This window comes from Triticum aestivum, chromosome 5A, assembly GCF_018294505.1.
Source record: "Triticum aestivum cultivar Chinese Spring chromosome 5A, IWGSC CS RefSeq v2.1, whole genome shotgun sequence".
In the NCBI taxonomy this organism is placed as follows: Eukaryota; Viridiplantae; Streptophyta; class Magnoliopsida; order Poales; family Poaceae; genus Triticum; species Triticum aestivum.
In genome coordinates, this window is record NC_057806.1 from 569,938,263 (window position 1) to 569,952,359 (window position 14,097).

At 41.2% G+C, this 14,097-nt stretch overlaps 1 pseudogene; it reads left to right on the plus strand.

Moving 5' to 3' along the window:
• Positions 1-5,930, plus strand: part of LOC123101568 (probable UDP-3-O-acylglucosamine N-acyltransferase 2, mitochondrial) — a 34,878-nt pseudogene extending 28,948 nt beyond the window's left edge.
• The last annotated feature ends 8,167 nt before the right edge of the window (positions 5,931-14,097 follow it).

Consider the following 14,097-nt stretch of genomic DNA (forward strand, 5'->3'; position numbering starts at 1 on the left):
GAGAGGGTCACGGCAAAAACTGGACGCACTTCGTGTACAAACTGGACAAACTCTTTCGGAGTATCAGGGTTTCGGACGAGAACTCATCTGTTACACGGGCACTTCAATGTTTTTTAAACTTATTTGAACTCCGGACTTCTTTTGTGTTCAGTATGCAGCATTCAAAGCGACGTCATCAATTTCCAACATGTTCTGACATCATTTGTTGTTTTTCGGTCATTTACCTAATTGTTTAGAGAGCTAAATGACCGTGAAATTGAAAATCACTACAAAATGAACTCTGAAAATGTTGAAACTTGGCATGATATCATCATTTCACTCGTATAGAATGCGCGAGAGACTAGAGAGGGTCACGGCAAAAACTGGACGCACTTCGTGTACAAACTGGACAAACTCTTTCGGAGTATCAGGGTTTCGGACGAGAACTCATCTGTTACACGGGCACTTCAATGTTTTTTAAACTTATTTGAACTCCGGACTTCTTTTGTGTTCGGTATGCAGCATTCAAAGCGACGTCATCAATTTCCAACATGTTCTGACATCATTTGTTGTTTTTAAGTCATTTACCTAATTGTTTAGAGAGCTAAATGACCGTGAAATTGAAAATCACTACAAAATGAACTCTGAAAATGTTGAAACTTGGCATGGTATCATCATTTCACCCGCATAGCATGTGCGAAAGAGTAGAGAGGGTCACGGAAAAAACTGGACGCACTTCGTGTACAAACTGGACAATCTCTTTCGGAGTATCAGGGTTTCGGACGAGAACTCATCTGTTACACGGGCACTTCAATGTTTTTTAAACTTATTTGAACTCCGGACTTCTTTTGTGTTCAGTATGCAGCATTCAAAGCGACGTCATCAATTTCCAACATGTTCTGACATCATTTGTTGTTTTTCAGTCATTTACCTAATTGTTTAGAGAGCTAAATGACCGTGAAATTGAAAATCACTACAAAATGAACTCTGAAAATGTTGAAACTTGGCATGGTATCATCATTTCACCCGCATAGCATGTGCGAAAGAGTAGAGAGGGTCACGGCAAAAACTGGACGCACTTCGTGTACAAATGGATAATCTCTTTCAGAGTATCAGGGTTTCAGACGAGAACTCATCTGTTACACGGGCACTTCAATGTTTTTAAACTTATTTGAACTCCGGACTTCTTTTGTGTTCAGTATGCAGCATTCAAAGCAACGTCATCAATTTCCAACATGTTCTGACATCATTTGTTGTTTTTCAGTCATTTACCTAATTGTTTAGAGAGCTAAATGACCGTGAAATTGAAAATCACTACAAAATGAACTCTGAAAATGTTGAAACTTGGCATGGTATCATCATTTTACCCGCATAGCATGTGCGAAAGAGTAGAGAGGGTCACGGCAAAAACTGGACGCACTTCGTGTACAAACTGGACAATCTCTTTTCGGAGTATCAGGGTTTCGGACGAGAACTCATCTGTTACACGGGCACTTCAATGTTTTTTAAACTTATTTGAACTCCGGACTTCTTTTGTGTTCATTATGCAGCATTCAAAGCGATGTCATCAATTTCCAACATGTTCTGACATGATTTGTTGGTTTTCAGTCATTTACTGTGAAATTGAAAATCACTACAAAATGAATTCTGAAAATGTTGAAACTTGCAATGGTATTATCATTTCACCCGCATAGCATGTGCGAAAGAGTAGAGAGGGTCACAAAAAAACTACTCAGAAATAAATAGAAGAAAATAAATAAAGCACAAAAGAAAAAAAACTATATAAAAAATTACTCAAAAATAAATAGAAGAAAATAAATAATGCAGAAAAGAAAAAAACTATTTAAAAAATTACTCAAAAATAAATAGAAGAAAATAAATAATGCAGAAAAGAAAAAAACTATGTAAAAAATTTGTTGGGGCGCTGCCGAGTGGGCCTGCCAGACCTAGGGTGTGCAAATGCAGGCCCAGAAAGGCCAGCAGACTCACAGGGCAGCGCGCCCTAGTTAGGCCGAGAAGCCTGCTATATAGAGAAGTTCGAAGGAGCAGCCGCAGCTGGGTTTATAAACCAGTGCGGCTACCCTTCGCTCGGCGAGGTGGGACTAAACATTGTGCACCGCCGGTGGCAGCCACAACCATTAGTACCGGTTGGTGGCTCCAACCGGTACTAATGATTGGGCCTTTAGTACTGGTTCGTGGCACGAACCGATACTAAAGGGGCCGTTTCCCGCCCTTGGCCTGGCGAAAATTGGCCTTTAGTACCGGTTGGTGGCTCCAACCGGTACTAAAGACCCCTCCTATATATATGGCACTTACAAGAAATTCAGTTTCATCGACCACCACTTTTTCTCGATCCAACTTCTTCGCCGCGTCCGTCGCCCATCGCGCGCCGCCCTCGCCGCCCCCGCCGCCCGTCGTCGCCGTCACCGCTGTCGTCCCCGCCACCCGTCGTCGCCGTCACCGCCGTCGCCCCCGCCGCCCGTCGTCGCCGCCTCGCCCGCCGCCCGTCCCCGTCGCATCGCTCGCCACCGCCCATACGCCGCCGCCCCCTGCTCGTACAAACACACACATACACACACACACACAGACAGACAGACACACACACACACATACACACACACACAGACACACACATACACATTGTTTTTACTTTTTTTCTATTTTCTGTTGTTTAGATTAATGTTAGATAGATTACGTAGATAATAATGTTAGAATGTTAATGTTAGATGAATTATATGGAAAAGATGTTAAATATTAATGTCAATTTTAGATGAATTAGCTAGATATTAATTAGGTATATATATGAGATTTGAACTAGTTGAATTAATATAACTAGTTTATTTTTAGTATGAAAATTAATAGAACAAGTTTATTTTTAGTAAGAAAATTTAGGTATATGAGATTTGATGATCTAATCAAAATATTACTATATAGAACTACCTACTTTATTTTAGTAAGAAATTAATAGAACTAGTTTATTTTTAGTAAATGCTTAGTTGAATTAATAGAACTAGTTTATTTAGTTGAATTAATAGAACTAGTAAGTGTTTAATGTTTCACCTATATATGAACATATGTTAGATATTAATGTCAAATGTTAGATGAATTAGATATAAATTATATGTTAGATATATATTTAATTTAGTTATATGAGATTTCATTATCTAATTAACATTTTATTATATAGAACTAGCTACCTTATTTTTAGTAAGAAAATTAATAGAACTAGTTTAGTTGAATTAGTTGAATTAATTAGTTGAACTAGTTAGTTGAATTAGTTCAATTAATTAGGTATATTTTTCGTAAGTGCTTAGTTGAATTAGTTCAATTAATTAGTTGAACTAGTTGAATTAACAGAATTAGTTGAATTAATAGAACTAATAAGTGTTTAATGTTTCACCTATGAACATAGGAATGTCGTCTGACGACGAACACGATTTCATTATGTGCGAATACTGCGAAGACCAGCGCGGCCTGTGCGGCAGAAATTTTCTAGTTGATGATAGACGCTTCAGCATCAAGCTGGATGAGAACTTCGAAGTGGATACAGTAAGTCACAACGACAAGTCTTTTTTCGTAATTAAGCATGACTTATGCTTCATTTGCTTCAACTTTTAATTTTAATTTTTCACTATTCTACTAGCGTATCCCCTGCCATGCAAGAATTTTTGTCTTGGATAAGATAGGTTTCAGTCCTAACGAAACTATGGAGGTAAAAAGAGTTTACTTGAAGACCGAGCATGGTTATACCTTCAACGTCAAATTATACAATGCAGACACATACACCTATTTTGAATGCAAAACTTGGCAAGCACTATGCAAGGCTTATGCATTTGAGCCTGATATGGTTATCACCTTTGATATTCGTCCGGAAGATGATATTGAAGGTAATAGAGACATCTGGGTCGATGTGCAGACGCCTCCAGTTCTACCATTATGTGAGTTTCTCAACCATATTTATGTCTTCGATATGAGATTATTTGAACCAGTTGAATAATTAATAGATCTCAATTTATATTGACAGCTTACTTCCAATCAAGCAAACATGTCCGGCGCTTGGTAGACAGGACCGTCCACTGTCCCGGGGCTGAACTAAACTGCGAGGAGACAAGTCATTATGTTTCATGGCTTGAGGATCTTGATGCTGTCAAGACAAATTTCTTTCCTGCACTTAGAAATGTTAGTACTCAAAACGTGCGACCAATAGTGTTCGTACTGAACTACGGTCACATATATTTAGGAAAGATGGTAAGATTTCTACTATTTCTCCTCAGTGCATCTTTTGCATACATTATTTTTTAAGCTAAACTTCATTGCTAAGTATGTTACTATACGATGTTCTTCAACAGGGACTCCCGATGAATGTTGTGCCTGATTGGATCAAGACTAAAGGTACCATGAATATTGTTAGCTTACGGCCAAGATATCCTACAATGCACTTTAGTGCATTCAGGATTTCTAATAGCGAGGAATGCTTAATAGTAAAAGACTGGAGCAAAATTGTGAACGATCACAGAGAAGTACTAGGGGGCAGCAATCAGAAGCGCAACCCACGATTAGGAGACAGGTTCATCTGCATGCTCCAATATGATGAATCAGCAAAGCTATACATGTTCTATGCTATTTTACCTGAGAGAGAGAGCAGCAGGATTGATTAATTAGCTAGTTCATGCTCTTAGTACTTGTCCTCTCATGTCCGTGTTCTTCGTCCTAAACTTAATCTCAAAGAGTGATTTGCTTTTGTGGTGTTATGAACGCTTATAATATCATTACCATGTTGAACTCGATGATATCTTTGCTATGAAAACCGTTGGTGATGATATATATGATGCAAGAGTTTTTATATTAATATGATGATGATGATGATGATGAGTTATTATATCATTTATGAAAGAAACTACATATTAATTTCAACTGGATGGATTCTAGCTAAGTGATCAAGTATATGCCATATCCATATTACCTCGATCACTTAATTAGGTGATCAAGTATATATAATATGGATATGACATATACTTGATGACTTATCTAGGATCCACGCATCTAATCAAACTAATCTGCGGTACATTCATCAAATGATTTAACAACTCATTATAATGTAAAACAATCACTAAATTAAATTGAAAACACAAAATTAAAGTAAAAATAAAAAATAAAACCAAAACACACCCAAACATTTAGTACCGGTTGGTGTTACCAACCGGTACTAATGTCCTACGCGCCCACGGAGCTGACTCGTGCCACGTGGTTGCCCTTTAGCACCGGTTCATGATGAACCGGTACTAAGGGGGGGGGGGCTTTAGTGCCCACAATTTAGTGCCGGTTACGGAACCGACACTAAAGGGCCTGACGAACAGGTTCTATTGCCCGGTTCTGCACTAGTGATTTCTCATCGTGCTCTAGTGCCTGATAGCACTTCACAAGTAACTCAGGTTGCAGGGAGAACGTGTCTTACTTCTCACCTTGTTAAGCAACTGACTGTGACACAACAAATCCATTTACGACTTCATCTTCATATCCAGTGGTGACAACAAAGAAACAAATGCTCAAGCAAAACATGCATTTCATTCCTGTTGGTATCCATGGCAAGCATCCAGATAGTACTGGTCTAAACATTTGACCAAGATCTAGTTGATAACATCATATTTTGATTGCCCACAATTTTTTTCCACCGCCCTCGTAAATTTATTTTCCTCGGTCCAATTACAGGTTAGACTTGCTGCAAATAGTTTGGTGACAAAGGACATTCAGGAGCCCGGTGACTATGGCGGATTTCCAGCTGTAAGCATTTCAGTATAGCAATGTCCACATTTCTAGCTTGTGTTCCTCATTTTACCATCTGCTTACTAAGTACTCGATATTCATATTGAATTTAGGTCCCAATAAATGAATGACGTCGACAAACTGTGAACTTGCGCTTGTTTTCGAAGAAACACCATGATAGAAGATAGTATCTCTGCAATCCCAGTGACATCAAATGTGTTGAACTTGATTCTCTTGAAGTGAAGTTGCAATATCTCACTACACAACTAGCATTGAAATTGGTATCCGAAACAATCTTCACCATGGAAGTTGGATTCTTTATTGTTTAAACTTGTATACTTACTACTATTAAAGAGTGCCGTAGTGCTGCACGACATGCATTGCTGCCAAGAGGATTAAAGGATGGTTTGTGAAATTGTGAGGCTATCGTCAAGTACACACATATTTTTAGCTATCGTTTGAGTTGATTATACTACACCATGTAGCTAATTATTTAGTGTGGAGAAGTTTATCAGTTACACAAGATTAAGTTTTAGTGTAAAAAGTGTTCGAACCAATACAAAAAATCTCAATCCAAGAAACAAAAGTCTATGTAAGAAACAATTTTGGGATACATTCCTTCAGCAAGACATAAATCGGGACACACAGTGCAGTTCTGATACAAACTAAAATTTGTTCTTGCAGGACAATCTCAATATTGTACTCAGGATGACATTCCTTTTGCAAGACCAGCTTGTAGATCTTCACACTGTCGTAGCTTGTCCACCTTTGAGTTCCCCAGATGAATGGCTGGAAATTCTCATCAAGTTTCCAAGTTGAACTCAAGTTACTTTGTTTTGACTTGAACTCACGTTCCCAATGCATCACATTTCTACAAAATCAATGCCACTCAGGCACTCAATATCCTCCTGTACATGAAGCTAACTAAAACCAAGCTTCCGCATCCAACCAGCCATAAGAGTGGTATGAGAGATGAAATTTTTTTCTTACTGTTTTCAGCATTCTACTATGGTGGCTATGCGATTTTATGAAGCTGCAGCAATGAAACTTAAATATATAGTGCAACAACCTTGCTGAAGTACTTAGGGCATGTCTGGTTGGCATCCACTGTTTGCCACACTTTTCTGCCATGAGTGTGGCAAGTGTTTGGTTGTAGCCACAGTTGTGGCTGCCACATTGTGCTATTTGGATTGTGACTATCTTTTCCATATATTTCCACATTATTTTTGCCACATTTGTCACACTTGCCTTATTTGAGTTGCTCAAATTGCTAGCCACACTTTGGCTTGCCTAAGGGAATCTTGCCACACTTTTTGTGTCTATGACATGTGGGGTTTACTACCCATAAAAAAATTCTAACCTTAGGTGTGGCTAGGACCAAACACACACCTAGCTTGGTCAAATTTGCCTAAGGTGAGGTGTGGCAAAGTGTGGCAAGAATTTTTTTATGAGAAGTGAACCCCACATGTCATAGACACAAAGAGTGTGGCAAGATTCCCTTAGGCAAGCCAAAGTGTGGCTAACAATTTGAGCAAAGGGGCTGTTTGGTTTCTAGTCATACCTTGCCACACTTTGCCACACCTAACCTTAGGCAAGTTTGACCAAATTAGGTAGGTGTTTGGTTCTAGCCACACTTAAGGCAATAATTTTTTTATGAGCAGTGAACCCCACATGTCATAGGCACAAAAAGTGTGGCAAGATTCGATTAGGCAAGCCAAAATGTGGCTAGAAATTTGAGCAACTCAAGTAAGGCAAGTGTGGCAAAAATCATGTGGCAACATATGGCAAAGATAGTCACAATCCAAACTGTTGGAAATATGCCCTAGAGGCAATAATAAAAGTATTATTATTATATTTCCTTTTTCATGATAATTGTCTTTTATTCATGCTATAACTGTATTATCCGGAAATCGTAATACACGTGTGAATACATAGACCACAATATGTCCCTAGTGAGCCTCTAGTTGACTAGCTCGTTGTGATCAACAGATAGTCATGGTTTCCTGGCTATGGACATTGGATGTCGTTGATAACGGGATCACATCATTAGGAGAATCATGTGATGGACAAGACCCAATCCTAAGCATAGCACAAAGATCGTGTAGTTCGTTTGCTAGAGCTTTGCCAATGTCAAGTATCTCTTCCTTCGACCATGAGAGCGTGTAACTCCTGGATACCGTAGGAGTGCTTTGGGTGTATCAAACGTCACAACGTAACTAGGTGACTATAAAGGTGCACTACAGGTATCTCCGAAAGTATCTATTGTTTTATGCGGATCGAGACTGGGATTTGTCACTCCGTGTAAACGGAGAGGTATCTCTGGGCCCACTCGGTAGGACATCATCATATGCGCAATGTGACCAAGGAGTTGATCACGGGATGATGTGTTACGGAACGAGTAGAGTGACTTGCCGGTAACGAGATTGAACAAGGTATCGGTATACCGACGATCGAATCTTGGGCAAGTAAAATACCGCTAGACAAAGGGAATTGTATACGGGATCGATTGAGTCCTTGACATCGTGGTTCATCCGATGAGATCATCGTGGAACATGTGGGAGCCAACATGGGTATCCAGATCCCGCTGTTGGTTATTGACCGGAGAACGTCTCGGTCATGACTACATGTCTCCCGAACCCGTAGGGTCTACACACTTAAGGTTCGATGACGCTAGGGTTATAAAGGAAGTTTGTATGTGGTTACCGAATGTTGTTCGGAGTCCCGGATGAGATCCCGGACGTCACGAGGAGTTCCGGAATGGTCCGGAGGTAAAGATTTATATATAGGAAGTCCTGTTTCGGCTATCGGGACAAGTTTCGGGGTCATCGGTATTGTACCGGGACCACCGGAAGGGTCCCGGGGGCCCACCGGGTGGGGCCACCTGCCCCGGGGGGCCACATGGGCTGTAGGGGGTGCGCCTTGGCCTACATGGGCCAAGGGCACCAGCCCCAAGAGGCCCATGCGCCTAGGGAACCCTAGAGGGAAGAGTCCTCAAGGGGGAAGGCACCTCCGAGGTGCCTTGGGGAGGATGGACTCCTCCCCCCCTCTTGGCCGCCGCACCAGATGCCATCTGGATGCTGGCCGCCGCCCCTTGGGGTGGGAAACCCTAAAGGGGGCGCAGCCCTCCCCTTCCCCTATATATATGAGGCCTAGGGGCTGCCCATAACACGCGATTTGATCTCTCGTTGGTGCAGCCCTGCCCCTCTCCCTCCTCCTCTTCTCCCATGGTGCTTGGCGAAGCCCTGCGGGATTGCCACGCTCCTCCATCACCACCACACCGTTGTGCTGCTGCTGGATGGAGTCTTCCTCAACCTCTCCCTCTCTCCTTGCTGGATCAAGGCGTGGGAGTCGTCACCGGGCTGTACGTGTGTTGAACGCGGAGGTGCCGTCCGTTCGGCACTTGATCATCGGTGATCTGAATCACGATGAGTACGACTCCATCAACCCCGTTCACTTGAACGCTTCCGCTTAGCGATCTACAAGGGTATGTAGATGCACTCTCCTTTCTACTCGTTGCTGGTCTCTCCATAGATAGATCTTGGTGTTACGTAGGAAAATATTTGAATTTCTTCTACGTTCCCCAACAGTGGCATCATGAGCTAGGTCTATTGCATAGATTCTTTGCACGAGTAGAACACAAAGTAGTTGTGGGCGTTGATGTTGTTCAATATGCTTACCGTTACTAGTCCAATCTTGTTTCGACGGTATTGTGGGATGAAGCGGCCCGGACCGACCTTACACGTACTCTTACGTGAGACAGGTTCCACCGATTGACATGCACTTGGTGCATAAGGTGGCTAGCGGGTGCCAGTCTCTCCCACTTTAGTCGGAACGGATTCGATGAAAAGGGTCCTTATGAAGGGTAAATAGCAATTGGCATATCACGTTGTGGTTTTGTGTAGGTAAGAAACGTTCTTGCTAGAAACCCATAGCAGCCACGTAAAACATGCAAACAACAATTAGAGGACGTCTAACTTGTTTTTGCAGGGTATGCTTTGTGATGTGATATGGCCAACAAGAATGTGGTGAATGATATGTGATGTATGAGATTGATCATGTTCTTGTAATAGGAATCACAACTTGCATGTCGATGAGTATGACAACCGGCAGGAGCCATAGGAGTTGTCTTTATTTATTGTATGACCTGAGTGTCATTGAAGAACGCCATGTAAACTACTTTACTTTATTGCTAAACGCGTTAGTCATAGAAGTAGAAGTAGTCATTGGCGTGACAACTTCATGAAGACACGATGATGGAGATCATTATGATGGAGATCATGGTGTCAAGCCAGTGACAAGATGATCATGGAGCCCCGAAGATGGAGATCAATGGAGCTATATGATATTGGCCATATCATGTCACAACTATTTGATTGCATGTGATGTTTATCATGTTTATGCATCTTGTTTACTTAGGACGACGGTAGTAAATAAGATGATCCCTTACAAAATTTCAATAAGTGTTCCCCCCTAACTGTGCACCGTTGCTACAGTTCGTCGCTTCTAAGCACCACGTGATGATCGGGTGTGATGGATTCTTACGTTCACATACAACGGGTGTAAGACAGTTTTACACAGCGAAAACACTTAGGGTTAACTTGACGAGCCTAGCACGTGCAGACATGGCCTCGGAACACGGAGACCGAAAGGTCGAGCATGAGTCGTATAGTAGATACGATCAACATGAAGATGTTCACCGACGTTAACTAGTCCGTCTCACGTGATGATCGGACACGGCCTAGTTGACTCGGATCATGTGATCACTTAGATGACCAGAGGGATGTCTATCTAAGTGGGAGTTCATAAGATGAACTTAATTATCCTGAACATAGTCAAAAGACCTTTTGCAAATTATGTCGTAGCTCACGCTATAGTTCTACTGTTTTAGTTATGTTCCTAGAGAAAATATAGTTGAAAGTTGACAGTAGCGATTATGCGGACACTAGAACGCTTATGTCCTTAATGCACTGCTTAGTGTGCTGAACCCCAAACGTCGTTTGTGGATGTTTCGAACATCAAACATACACGTTTTGATAACTACGTGATAGTTCAGTTAAATGGTTTAAGTAGAGGCACCAAAGACGTTTTTTGAAACATCGCGAAACATATGAGATGTTTTGAAGGCTGAAATTGGGATTTCAGGCTCGTGCCCACGTCAAGAGGTATGAGACCTCCGACGATTTTCTTAGCCTGCAAACTAAGGGAGAAAAGCTCAATCGTTGAGCTTGTGCTCAGATTGTCTGAGTGCAACAATCACTTGAATCGAGTGGGAGTTGATCTTCCAGATGAGATAGTGATGTTTCCCCAAAGTCATTGCCACCGAGCTGCTAGAGCTTCGTGATGAACTATAACATATCAGGGATAAATAAGATGATCCTTGAGGTATTCACGATGTTTGACACCGCGAAAGTAGAAATCAAGAAGGAGCATCAATTGTTGATGGTTGGTGAAACCACTAGTTTCAAGAAGGGCAAGGGCAAGAAGGGATACTTCATGAAACGGCAAATCAGCTGCTGCGCCAATAAAGAAACCCGAGATTGAACCCAAACCCGAGACTAAGTGCTTCTGTAATAAGGGGAACAACCACTGGAGCAGCATTACCCTAGATACTTGGTAGATGAGAAGGCTGGCAAGGTCGATAGAAGTATATTGGATATACATTATGTTAATGTGTACTTTACTAGTACTCCTAGTAGCACCAGGGTATTGGATACCGGTTCGGTTGCTAAGTATTAGTAACTCGAAATAAAAGCTACGGAATAAACGGAGACTAGCTAAAGGTGAGCTGACGATATATGTTGGAAGTGTTTCCAAGGTTGATATGATCAAGCATCGCACGCTCCCTCTACCACCGAGATTGGTGTTTGCGTTGAGCATAGACATGATTGGATTATGTCTATCGCAATATGGTTATTCATTTAAGGAGAATAATGGTTACTCTGTTTATTTGAATAATACCTTCAATGGTCTTACACCTAAAATGAATGGTTTATTGAATCTCGATCGTAGTGATACACATTTTCATGCCAAAAGATATAAGATAGTAATGATAGTACCACTTACTTGTGGCACTGCTGTGTAAGTCATATTGGTATAAAACGCATGAAGAAGCTCCATGTTGATGGATCTTTGGACTCACTCGTTTTTGAAAAGTTTGAGACATGCGAACCATGTCTATTGGTGTATATGCATGAAGAAACTCCATGCAAATGGATCGTTCGGACTCACTTGATTTTGAATCACTTGAGATATGCAAATCATACCACATGGGCAAGATGACTGAAAAGCCTTGTTTTCAGTAAGATGGAACAAGATAGCAACTTGTTGGAAGTAACACATTTTGATGTGTCCAATCCAATGAGTGCTGAGGCATGCAGTGAATATCGTTATGATCTTACTTCACAGATGATTCGAGTAGATGTTGAGAATATTTACTTGATGAAACACAAGTCTGAATTATTGAATGGTTCAAGTAATTTCAGAGTGAAGTAGAAGATCATTGTGACAAGAGGATAAAATGTCTATGATATGATCATAGAGATGAATATCTGAGTTACGAGTTTTGGCACACAATTAAGACATTGTGGAAATTGTTTCGCAATTAATACCGCCTAGAACACCATAGTGTGATGGTGTGTCCGAACATCATAGTTGCACCCTATTGGATATGGTGCGTACCATGATGTCTCTTATCGAATTACCACTATTGTTCATGGGTTAGGCATTAGAGACAACCACATTCACTTTAAAAAGGGCACCACGTAATTCCGTTGAGATGACACCGTATGAATTATGGTTTAGAGAAACCTAAGTTGTCGTTTCTTAAAGGTTTGGGGCTGCGACGCTTATGTGAAAAAGTTTCAGGAGTAAGCTCGAACCCAAAGCGGATAAAATGCATCTTCATAGGACACCCAAAACAGTTGGGTATACCTCCTAATTCAGATCCGAAAGCAATATGAATTGTTTCTAGAATCGGGTCCTTTCTCGAGGAAAGGTTTCTCTCGAAAGAGTTGAGTGGGAGGATGGTGGAGACTTGATGAGGTTATTGAACCGTCTCTTCAACTAGTGTGTGGCAGGGCACATGAAGTTGTTCCTGTGGCACCTACACCAATTGAAGTGGAAGCTTATGATATTGATCATGAAACTTCGGATCAAGTCACTACCAAACCTCGTGGGATGACAAGGATGCGTACTACTTCAGAGTGGTACGTAATCCTGTCTTGGAAGTCATGTTGCTGGACAACAATGAACCTACGAGCTATGGAGAAGCGATGGTGGGCCTGGATTCCGACAAATGGTTAGAAGCCATGAAATCCGAGATAGTATCCATATATCAGAACAAAGCATGGACTTTGATGGACTTGCCCGATGATCGGCAATCCATTGAGATAAATGGATCTTTTAAGAAGAAGACGGACGTGGATGGTAATGTCACCATCTATGAAGCTCGACTTGTGGCGAAGTGTTTTCCGACAAGTTCAAGGAGTTGACTACGATGAGATTTTCTCACTCGTAGCGATGCTTAAAGTCCGTCGGAATCATGTTAGCATTAGCTGCATTTATGAAATCTGGCAGATGGATGTCAAGACGAGTTTCCTTACCAGTTTTCGTGAGGAAAGGTTGTATGTAATACAATTAGAAAGTTTTGTCGATCCTAAGGATGCTAAAAGGTATGCTAGCTCCAGTGATCCTTCTAAGGACTGGAGTAAGCATCTCGGAGTTGGAATGTACGCTTTGATGAGATGATCAAAGATTTTGGATTTATACAAAGTTTATGAGAAACTTGTATTTCCAAAGAAGTGAGTGGGAGCACTATAGAATTTCTGATGAGTATATGTTGTTGACGTATTGATGATCAGAGATGATGTAGAATTTCTAGAAAGCATATAGGGTTATTTGAAAGGTGTTTTTCAATAGAAAACCTGGATTAAGCTACTTGAACATTGAGCATCAAGATCTATAAGGATAGATCAAAATGCTTAATAATACTTTCAAATGAGCACATACCTTGACATGATCTTGAAGGTGTTCAAGATGGACCAGTCAAAGAAGGAGTTCTTGCCTGAGTTGTAAGGTACGAAGTTAAGACTTAAAGCTCGACCACGGCAGAATAGAGAGAAAGGACGAAGGTCGTCCCCTATGCTTAAGACGTAGGTTCTTCAGTATGCTATGCTGTGTACCGCACCTGAAGTGTGCCTTGCCATGAGTCAGTCAAGGGGTACAAGAGTGATCCAAGAATGGCTCACAGGACAGCGGTCAAAGTTATCCTTAGTAACTAGTGGACTAAGGAATTTTCTCGATTATGGAGGTGGTAAAAGAGTTCGTCGTAAAGGTTACGACGACGCAAGCTTGACA